Genomic DNA, 11,627 nt, shown 5'->3' on the forward strand with positions numbered 1-11,627 from the left:
TAGTCAGAAGGGCTATAAAGACATGACATATACTGTTGTAGTCAGAAGGGCTATAAAGACATGACATATACTGTTGTAGTCAGAAGGGCTATAAAGACATGACATATACTGTTGAAGTCAGAAGGGCTATAAAGACATGACATATACTGTTGTAGTCAGAAGGGCTATAAAGACATGACATATACTGTTGTAGTCAGAAGGGCTATAAAGAAATGACATATACTGTTGTAGTCAGAAGGGCTATAAAGACATGACATATACTGTTGAAGTCAGAAGGGCTATAAAGACATGACATATACTGTTTTAGTCAGAAGGGCTATAAAGACATGACATATACTGTTGAAGTCAGAAGGGCTATAAAGACATGACATATACTGTTGTAGTCAGAAGGGCTATAAAGACATGACATATACTGTTGTAGTCAGAAGGGCTATAAAGACATGACATATACTGTTGTAGTCAGAAGGGCTATAAAGACATGACATATACTGTTGTAGTCAGAAGGGCTATAAAGACATGACATATACTGTTGAAGTCAGAAGGGCTATAAAGACATGACATATACTGTTGAAGTCAGAAGGGCTATAAAGACATGACATATACTGTTGTAGTCAGAAGGGCTATAAAGACATGACATATACTGTTGAATTCAGAAGGGCTATAAAGACATGACATATACTGTTGAAGTCAGAAGGGCTATAAAGACATGACATATACTGTTGTAGTCAGAAGGGCTATAAAGACATGACATATACTGTTGTAGTCAGAAGGGCTATAAAGACATGACATATACTGTTGAAGTCAGAAGGGCTATAAAGACATGACATATACTGTTGTAGTCAGAAGGGCTATAAAGACATGACATATACTGTTGTAGTCAGAAGGGCTATAAAGACATGACATATACTGTTGTAGTCAGAAGGGCTATAAAGACATGGCATATACTGTTGTAGTCAGAAGGGCTATAAAGACATGACATATACTGTTGTAGTCAGAAGGGCTATAAAGACATGACATATACTGTTGAAGTCAGAAGGGCTATAAAGACATGACATATACTGTTGTAGTCAGAAGGGCTATAAAGACATGACATATACTGTTGAAGTCAGAAGGGCTTTAAAGACATGACATATACTGTTGAAGTCAGAAGGGCTATAAAGACATGACATATACTGTTGTAGTCAGAAGGGCTATAAAGACATGACATATACTGTTGAAGTCAGAAGGGCTATAAAGACATGACATATACTGTTGAAGTCAGAAATGCTATAAAGACATGACATATACTGTTGTATTCAGAAGGGCTATAAAGACATGACATATACTGTTGAAGTCAGAAGGGCTATAAAGACATGACATATACTGTTGTAGTCAGAAGGGCTATAAAGACATAACATATACTGTTGTAGTCAGAAGGGCTATAAAGACATGACATATACTGTTGTAGTCAGAAGGGCTATAAAGACATGACATATACTGTTGAAGTCAGAAGGGCTATAAAGACATGACATATACTGTTGTAGTCAGAAGGGCTATAAAGACATGACATATACTGTTGAAGTCAGAAGGGCTATAAAGACATGACATATACTGTTGAAGTCAGAAGGGCTATAAAGACATGACATATACTGTTGTAGTCAGAAGGGCTATAAAGACATGACATATACTGTTGAAGTCAGAAGGGCTATAAAGACATGACATATACTGTTGAAGTCAGAAGGGCTATAAAGACATGACATATACTGTTGAAGTCAGAAGGGCTATAAAGACATGACATATACTGTTGTAGTCAGAAGGGCTATAAAGACATGACATATACTGTTGAAGTCAGAAGGGCTATAAAGACATGACATATACTGTTGAAGTTAGAAGGGCTATAAAGACATGACATATACTGTTGTAGTCAGAAGGGCTATAAAGACATGACATATACTGTTGTAGTCAGAAGGGCTATAAAGACATGACATATACTGTTGTAGTCAGAAGGGCTATAAAGACATGACATATACTGTTGAAGTCAGAAGGGCTATAAAGACATGACATATACTGTTGTAGTCAGAAGGGCTATAAAGACATGACATATACTGTTGTAGTCAGAAGGGCTATAAAGACATGACATATACTGTTGTAGTCAGAAGGGCTATAAAGACATGACATATACTGTTGAAGTCAGAAGGGCTATAAAGACATGACATATACTGTTGAAGTCAGAAGGGCTATAAAGACATGACATATACTGTTGAAGTCAGAAGGGCTATAAAGACATGACATATACTGTTGTAGTCAGAAGGGCTATAAAGACATGACATATACTGTTGTAGTCAGAAGGGCTATAAAGACATGACATATACTGTTGTAGTCAGAAGGGCTATAAAGACATGACATATAATGTTGTAGTCAGAAGGGCTATAAAGACATGACATATACTGTTGAAGTCAGAAGGGCTATAAAGACATGACATATACTGTTGAAGTCAGAAGGGCTATAAAGACATGACATATACTGTTGTAGTCAGAAGGGCTATAAAGACATGACATATACTGTTGAATTCAGAAGGGCTATAAAGACATGACATATACTGTTGAAGTCAGAAGGGCTATAAAGACATGACATATACTGTTGTAGTCAGAAGGGCTATAAAGACATGACATATACTGTTGTAGTCAGAAGGGCTATAAAGACATGACATATACTGTTGAAGTCAGAAGGGCTATAAAGACATGACATATACTGTTGTAGTCAGAAGGGCTATAAAGACATGACATATACTGTTGAAGTCAGAAGGGCTATAAAGACATGACATATACTGTTGAAGTCAGAAGGGCTATAAAGACATGACATATACTGTTGAAGTCAGAAGGGCTATAAAGACATGACATATACTGTTGTAGTCAGAAGGGCTATAAAGACATGACATATACTGTTGTAGTCAGAAGGGCTATAAAGACATGACATATACTGTTGTAGTCAGAAGGGCTATAAAGACATGACATATACTGTTGTAGTCAGAAGGGCTATAAAGACATGACATATACTGTTGTAGTCAGAAGGGCTATAAAGACATGACATATACTGTTGTAGTCAGAAGGGCTATAAAGACATGACATATACTGTTGAAGTCAGAAGGGCTATAAAGACATGACATATACTGTTGTAGTCAGAAGGGCTATAAAGACATGACATATACTGTTGTAGTCAGAAGGGCTATAAAGACATGACATATACTGTTGTAGTCAGAAGGGCTATAAAGACATGACATATACTGTTGAAGTCAGAAGGGCTATAAAGACATGACATATACTGTTGTAGTCAGAAGGGCTATAAAGACATGACATATACTGTTGTAGTCAGAAGGGCTATAAAGACATGACATATACTGTTGTAGTCAGAAGAGCTATAAAGACATGACATATACTGTTGTAGTCAGAAGGGCTATAAAGACATGACATATACTGTTGTAGTCAGAAGGGCTATAAAGACATGACATATACTGTTGAAGTCAGAAGGGCTATAAAGACATGACATATACTGTTGAAGTCAGAAGGGCTATAAAGATATGACATATACTGTTGTAGTCAGAAGGGCTATAAAGACATGACATATACTGTTGAAGTCAGAAGGGCTATAAAGACATGACATATACTGTTGTAGTCAGAAGGGCTATAAAGACATGACATATACTGTTGTAGTCAGAAGGGCTATAAAGACATGACATATACTGTTGTAGTCAGAAGGGCTATAAAGACATGACATATACTGTTGAAGTCAGAAGGGCTATAAAGACATGACATATACTGTTGAAGTCAGAAGGGCTATAAAGACATGACATATACTGTTGTAGTCAGAAGGGCTATAAAGACATGACATATACTGTTGTAGTCAGAAGGGCTATAAAGACATGACATATACTGTTGTAGTCAGAAGGGCTATAAAGACATGACATATACTGTTGTAGTCAGAAGGGCTATAAAGACATGACATATACTGTTGTAGTCAGAAGGGCTATAAAGACATGACATATACTGTTGTAGTCAGAAGGGCTATAAAGACATGACATATACTGTTGTAGTCAGAAGGGCTATAAAGACATGACATATACTGTTGAAGTCAGAAGGGCTATAAAGACATGACATATACTGTTGTAGTCAGAAGGGCTATAAAGACATGACATATACTGTTGTAGTCAGAAGGGCTATAAAGACATGACATATACTGTTGAAGTCAGAAGGGCTATAAAGACATGACATATACTGTTGAAGTCAGAAGGGCTATAAAGACATGACATATACTGTTGAAGTCAGAAGGGCTATAAAGACATGACATATACTGTTGTAGTCAGAAGGGCTATAAAGACATGACATATACTGTTGTAGTCAGAAGGGCTATAAAGACATGACATATACTGTTGAAGTCAGAAGGGCTATAAAGACATGACATATACTGTTGTAGTCAGAAGGGCTATAAAGACATGACATATACTGTTGTAGTCAGAAGGGCTATAAAGACATGACATATACTGTTGTAGTCAGAAGGGCTATAAAGACATGACATATACTGTTGAAGTCAGAAGGGCTATAAAGACATGACATATACTGTTGAAGTCAGAAGGGCTATAAAGACATGACATATACTGTTGAAGTCAGAAGGGCTATAAAGACATGACATATACTGTTGTAGTCAGAAGGGCTATAAAGACATGACATATACTGTTGTAGTCAGAAGGGCTATAAAGACATGACATATACTGTTGAAGTCAGAAGGGCTATAAAGACATGACATATACTGTTGTAGTCAGAAGGGCTATAAAGACATGACATATACTGTTGTAGTCAGAAGGGCTATAAAGACATGACATATACTGTTGAAGTCAGAAGTTTACATACACTTAGGTTGGAGTCATTAAAACTTGTTTTTCAACCACTGCACAAATGTCTTGTTAACAAACTATAGTTTTGGCAAGTCGGTTAGGACATCTACTTTGTGCATGACACAAGTGATTTTTCCAACAATTGTTGACAGACAGATTATTTCACTTATAATTCACTGTATCACAATTCCAGTGGGTCAGAAGTTTACATACACTAAGTTGACTGTGCCTTTAAACAGCTTGGAAAATTCCAGAAAATGATGTCATGGCTTTAGAAGCTTCTGATAGGCTAATTGATATCATTTGAGTCAATTGGAGGTGTACCTGTGGATGTATTTCAAGGCCTACCTTCAAACTCAGTGCCTCTTTGCTTGACATCATGGGACCACGCAGCCGTCATACCGCTCAGGAAGGAGACGCGTTCTGTCTCCTAGAGATGAACGTATTTTGGTGCGAAAAGTGCAAATCAATCCCAGAACAGCAGCAAAGGACCTTGTGAAGATGCTGGAGGAAACAGGTACAAAAGTATCTATATCCACAGTAAAACAAGTCCTATATCGACATAACCTGAAAGGCCGCTCAGCAAGGAAGAGGCCACTGCTCCAAAACCACCATAAAAAAGCCAGACTACGGTTTGCAACTGCACATGGGGACAAAGATCGTACTTTTTGGGGAAATGTTCTCTGGTCTGATGAAACAAAAATATAACTGTTTGGCCATAATGACCATCGTTATGTTTGGAGGAAAAAGGGGGCAGCTTGCAAGTCGAAGACCACCATCCCAACCGTGAAGCACGGGGGTGGCAGCATCATGCTGTGGGGGTGCTTTGCTACAGGAGGGACTGGTGCACTTCACAAAATAGATGGCATCATGAGGAAGGAAAATTATGTGGATATATTGAAGCAACATCTCAAGACATCAGTCAGGCAGTTAAAGCTTGGTCGCAAATGGTTCTTCCAAATGGACAATGACCCCAAGCATACTTCCAGAGTTGTGGCAAAATGGCTTAAGGGAAACAAAGTCAAGGTATTGGAGTGGCCATCACAAAGCCCTGACCTCAATCCTATAGAACTGAACTGAAAATGCGTGTGCGAGCAAGGAGGCCTATAATCCTGACTCAGTTACATCAGCTCTGTCAGGAGGAATGGGCCAAAATTCACCCAACTTATTGTGGGAAGCTTGTGGAAGGCTTCCCGAAATGTTTGACCCAAGTTAAACAATTTAAAGGCAACGCTACCAAATACTAATTGAGTGTATGTAAACTTCTGACCCACTGGGAATGTGATTAAAGAAATAATAGCTGAAATAAATCATTCTCTACTATTATTCTGACATTTCACATTCTTAAAATAAAGTGGTGATCCTACTTGACCTTAAACAGGGAATTTTTACTAGGATTAAATGTCAGGAATTGTGAAACACTGAGTTCAAATGTATTTGGCTAAGGTGTATGTAAACTTCCGACTTCAACTGTAATTAGGCCATTAACTATTCTTGTCCGGTCTGTCACAACACTTTACTGTTGTGATCCCTCAAATGCTTTAGTCAGCCAGTGTGGTCTGAGGAGTAGAATGGTGTTGGACCAGATAGCTAGTCAATCACTCATAACATGTAAAAAGGGAAAATAAATACTTGAGGTTGCTATGCACAGGCATGTATATGGTGAAAAATAACAATTAGCGTGAACATTAACACACATACCATATTTTATTATCAAAAAGGCCTCAATGTGTTTATATGTTGGTCAACCTGGCGCCGACGAAGATGGCGGCCTCGCGACTAGCTACATGCATTTCGCTACACCCGCTATAACATCTGCTAAACACGTGTATGTGACAAATAACATTTGATTTGATGAGTTGAGGTCAATTCCACTAAAAAAGCCAGTTTGCTGACACATTGGTATTCTGGTCCTAAATACCAAATGATGCACAAAATAGCTGACCTAAAACAAAGTCTAAAGTGTGTTAAATAACAAACACTGAAACCAGTCTTACCTTTGCATTGTCGTGACATGACTTACTTTAATGTATGACTGTTATTTATCGAATCACCTAACTATGTTTAATTGTCACTCGATTAAATTAATCATGTAACAATTAACTCATTAGGAATTTGGGGCACCACGGAAGAAGTTGTTTAACGAGTTACCATCTCCCGAATTAAACTCTTAGAAGATATATATGTTATATATCGATAACACTCACTAATTAAATAATTACCACTTATCAGTCTCATTCTGAACGTCGCATAATCATTGAACCTGCAAGAACCCTAACCTTATTGATGAATCAGCAATACACAAATTGGCTTAATTATTTATTGACTAACTAAATAAATAATAACACAATACAAAACACACACACATAGGTTATTGATTACTAACGTAATAAAATGAAAACAGGTCCCTAGTGGACTGGACTAACATTAGCATGAATGCTTGGGTAGAAGGAGGGTCAGAGTGGAAGGGAGAGAGAGATTCAAACTATCGTGGTTACTTTGGAAACTACGCTCAAGGAAATACAAACGCTTAAAACCATACTAAACGCTCATTCGGATTAGAAATGCAACATGTATTTACGTGTAGCTGTCCTCGAAAGTTGAGTTGATGATGTAGAACTCTGGTTTGCCCACCAGAGATCCCAATGTCCTTGGTAGAGTTTTTGGTCGTAGTAGTGGTTAGAATGGATACTTCAGATTTACCAGCGGTTGTCTGAGAGGGATTGTCCTTCCCAAATCGTGTCTATAGTGAATGTTCTCTAGACGACTATACATGCCAGCTGCAGACTGAGATGATAAGGTCTAGTGCATTATATTCTTCTTCACCTCGTGAGAGTTTGAGTTTCTCCATTTCAAACATGTGGACTAACGTCTCACGTTTTCTGGTCTTTCTGGTCTAACCATTTGTAACGTTTAGCTCACGCTTCACGTCTGCTGGTCTTGTAGAGTGTCAACCGTGGGGCTTCCTTGTCTGAGGTGAATTTCGTCACAAGGCTTTTTATGCACTCGGGGTAAAAAGGGGCGTTCCATCATGTTTGTGCTCATCTGGGCGTGGCCACTGACTGAGAACAAATCAATATGGAAAACAATCATCTCATCTAGAATGCTAAAATCACATTGTTATCTTCACAAAAGTATTATTATACTTAATCATTCGTTATATACAACAATTAGATGCAAATCTCATCAATGGGAAGTGTACACCACCAGAGATACAGTTATGTTGTTCCACCGTCCTTAATGACATCACAACATAGTAACACATTTGACATGACTGTTCTTTAAGTCCCCACTAACCATTTCCCACATTCTTTTAAGTAGGAATATTGTTTCATTATCCACTTTTGGATGTTGGAGTCTTAGCGGGAAGACTTCCTTTGTCTCACAGGGAAATTCCCTCTCCCAATACTGCATGGCACGGAAAATAAAGTTTCTGCAAGGAAATTACGACCGGTCATAAAACTGGCCCCCAGGAAAGGGGGTGTTCAAACCTTTGCCCATGAGGGCAAGTCATGGGCAAACCAGCCTTCTATTTCACAGGTCAGACTGGCTTGTCCCTCCATCTCATATCCAGCGTTGCATTTATATGTCACAAAAGACTTGTACGTATAGGGGGGACGGCCTTCAATCCGAAACGCCATTCTCAACAACAGGAGGAAGACATGAGACCACTGCAGACATAAACAAAGAGAGATGTCATTAGGTACTGTTTTGAGGTGAACAATGTGACCCAAGTATATTATTTATTGGTTTTAGACTACTTGAAGCAATACACACAATGTTGTTATAACCACCCCTTTATGAATCCTGCAACTAATCAATATCTATCAAATAAATAGGGTAGATTCTATTGTAACCCACTTCCTCTGAGCTCAATGTTGCATCATGGTTTTCAGAATAGGCCTACACATTATCCATGTTTTAGACTGCTTGCTTAGCCTGTTTCATGCACATCTGTGCTTATGTTCTATTTTATTAGGCTAGATACTGTGATATTTACACATTTATCTTTCAGAGGAGGTCATCTGGAACATGCTCACGATTGTGTGGTGGAGGAAAAAAGTGGAGCCCATATAGATTTGATCAGTGTAAGCCACGTGTCAAACTCATTCACTGGAGGGCCGAATGTCTGCAGGTTTTCGCTCCGCCCTTGTACTTGATTGATGAATTAAGATCACTAATTAGTAAGGAACTCCTCTCACCTGGTTGTCTAGGTCTTAATTGAAAGGAAAAAACAAAAACCAGCAGACTCTAGGCCCTCCATGGATTGACTTTGACACCCCTGTTGTAAGCAGTTCATGTGAGCAGTTCTATATTTTGTTAACAACCATACAGAATGGAATTCTCCATTCTCAGAGCAGGTTATGGATTTAGTTCCAACCAGAGTGTAATCCTTCTCACAGCCATATTGCACAACATCTCCATAGTTATACATCTCTTCAGGTTGGACAACAGGCCCACCGTTGACAATGGTGGGGGGCTTTCCACACTTCACCACTGCAGATTAGAACACAACAGCAGTTATGATCAGTTATGAAGAGTTTTGATTTAGGCACAAGCACAGAACTGTTAAAGTTATTGTTATTTTGACTTGACATGCTCCTTCAGATGACTAACCTTCACATAAAGGAACTCTGCCATCCCAGCCTCCGTCCATACAGGTCCTTACATCGCTGCCCACAAGCATATAGCTGAAAAATAGAAAGATTAGACAATATGAGACAGTATTTGGAGCTTTGCTTTTAGGACAACAAACACGTTTTGTTTAACTTTTAGGGAGTGTAAGTTTGATGAAGGCCTATTTGGAAATCACTGACCCAGTGTTACAGGTAGCAACAACCTTGTCACCAAACAAGATCCCCTCAGAGAGATCAAAATGGCAGTTCTTCCCTTCTCCTGGGGAGCCACACGACTTCCCTGAAACAACCACAGAGAAAACCAGTCAGACTTTCAAAATGACAGAGTGGCAAAGAGTTGAATGTTAGCACAAAACAGGTCCGAATTCCAGGCTAGTATTTCAATAATATTTATTGATGGGCAATGAATATAGCAAGTTGCGAGTGGGTAACTAAAAACTGAAAACATTTACAAGAATATGGCGTAACTTTTCAGAACAAAATTAGACAATTATATTACTTTTGCATGTCAGTTTCACTTCACACGCCAGCAGTACAGGTGACTGATCGAGACCGTTCAGCACTGGCATATCCAATTGCACAATGAAAATTGACTTTTGCTCTGTCTACAAATGTCTCATGAGTGATTAAGGCATCTGACAAAACCATGTTTGGCCCTCCTATGGGTTTGGTGCAGTTTTGAGCTGAAAGAGGTGGAGACAAAACTAAGTTAATGTTAATGACCAAGGTGAACAAATACAGGAGACAACACCGTCAATTCAACCCATAAACTGTAGTAGTGTAAGCTTCAAACCACCGTCTGTAGACAGAGACATGCCAAGAAATAGGATTCTGATTCTATACAGATATGACCCCACTTGAATAGTGAGAAATATCAAGGCCAGCTTGACCATCCATATCTTCAAGGACCAACAACAGACAGAGGGCTGCATGATATCTTATTTTCCCGTAACAAGCAGCAGCACACGGTTTCCTGGATTGGTTGGTTTGCTGTACTGTAACATTTTGCCAGATTGCCACCTAAGCAGATTAACTTCTCTTAATATCCACTTGCCGTAATCACGCTGTTGAGAAGGAGAACACACACTGTCAACAATCTGTGAGTTAGTGTACCCATATGGATACAATACATGGCCAATGTTTGTCAAACATCTCATTCCAAAATCATGGGCCCTAATACGGAGTTGGTCCCCCCTTTGCTGCTATAAAAGCCTCCACTCTTCTGGGAAGGCTTTCCACTAGATGTTGGAACATTTCTGTGGGGACTTGCTTCCATTCAGCCACAATAGTATTAGTGAGGTTGGGCACTGATGTTGGGCGATTAGGCCTGGCTCGCAGTCGGCGTTCCAATTCATCCCAAAGGTGTTCAATGGGGTTGACGTCAGGGCTCTGTGCAGGCCAGTCAAGTTCTTCCACACCGATCTCGACAAATCATTTCTGTATGGACTTCGCTTTGTGCACGGGGGCATTGTCATGCTGAAACAGGAAAGGGCCTTCCCCAAACTGTTACCACAAAGTTGGAAGCACAGAATCGTCTACAATGTCATTGTATGCTGTAGCATTAAGATTTCCCTTGACTGGAACTAATGGGCCTAGCACAAACCCTGAAAAACAGCCCCAGACCATTATTCCTCCTCCACCAAACTTTACAGTTGGCACTGTGCATTCGGGTAGGCAGCGTTCTCCTGACATCCGCCAAACCCAGATTCGTCCGTCGGACTGCCAGATGGTGAAGCGTGATTCATCACTCCAGAGAACGTGTTTCCACTTACCCCAGAGTCCAATGGCAGCGAGCTTTACACCACTTCAGCCAACGCGTTGCATAGCGCATGTTGATCTTAGGCTTGTGTGCGGCTGCTCGGCCATGGAAACCCATTTCATTAAGTTCCCGACGAACAGTTATTGTGCTGACGTTGCTTCCAGAGGCAGTTTGGAACTCAGTAGTGAGTGTTGTAACCGAGGACAGACGATTTTTCCCGCTATGCGCTTCAGTACTCTGCGGTCCCATTCTGTGAGCTTGTGTAGCCTACCACTTCGTGGCTGAGCAGTTGTTGCTCCTAGACGTTTCCACTTCACAATAACAGCACTTACAGTTGACCGGGGCAGCTCTAGCAGGGCAGAAA

At 39.7% G+C, this 11,627-nt stretch overlaps 1 pseudogene across 1 annotated transcript; it reads right to left on the bottom strand.

Moving 5' to 3' along the window:
• Positions 1–8,352: 8,352 nt before the first annotated feature.
• Positions 8,353–10,436, bottom strand: LOC311148135 (complement component receptor 1-like protein; annotated as a pseudogene). The gene is made up of 5 exons: positions 10,298–10,436; positions 9,685–9,784; positions 9,485–9,558; positions 9,269–9,364; positions 8,353–8,538 (listed from the first exon to the last, which is right to left on the bottom strand). The product of its transcript is annotated as a complement component receptor 1-like protein (transcript).
• Positions 10,437–11,627: the final 1,191 nt, after the last annotated feature.

This window comes from Coregonus lavaretus (genome assembly GCF_964263955.1).
Source record: "Coregonus lavaretus genome assembly, chromosome: 20".
NCBI classification, from domain to species: domain Eukaryota; kingdom Metazoa; phylum Chordata; class Actinopteri; order Salmoniformes; family Salmonidae; genus Coregonus; species Coregonus lavaretus.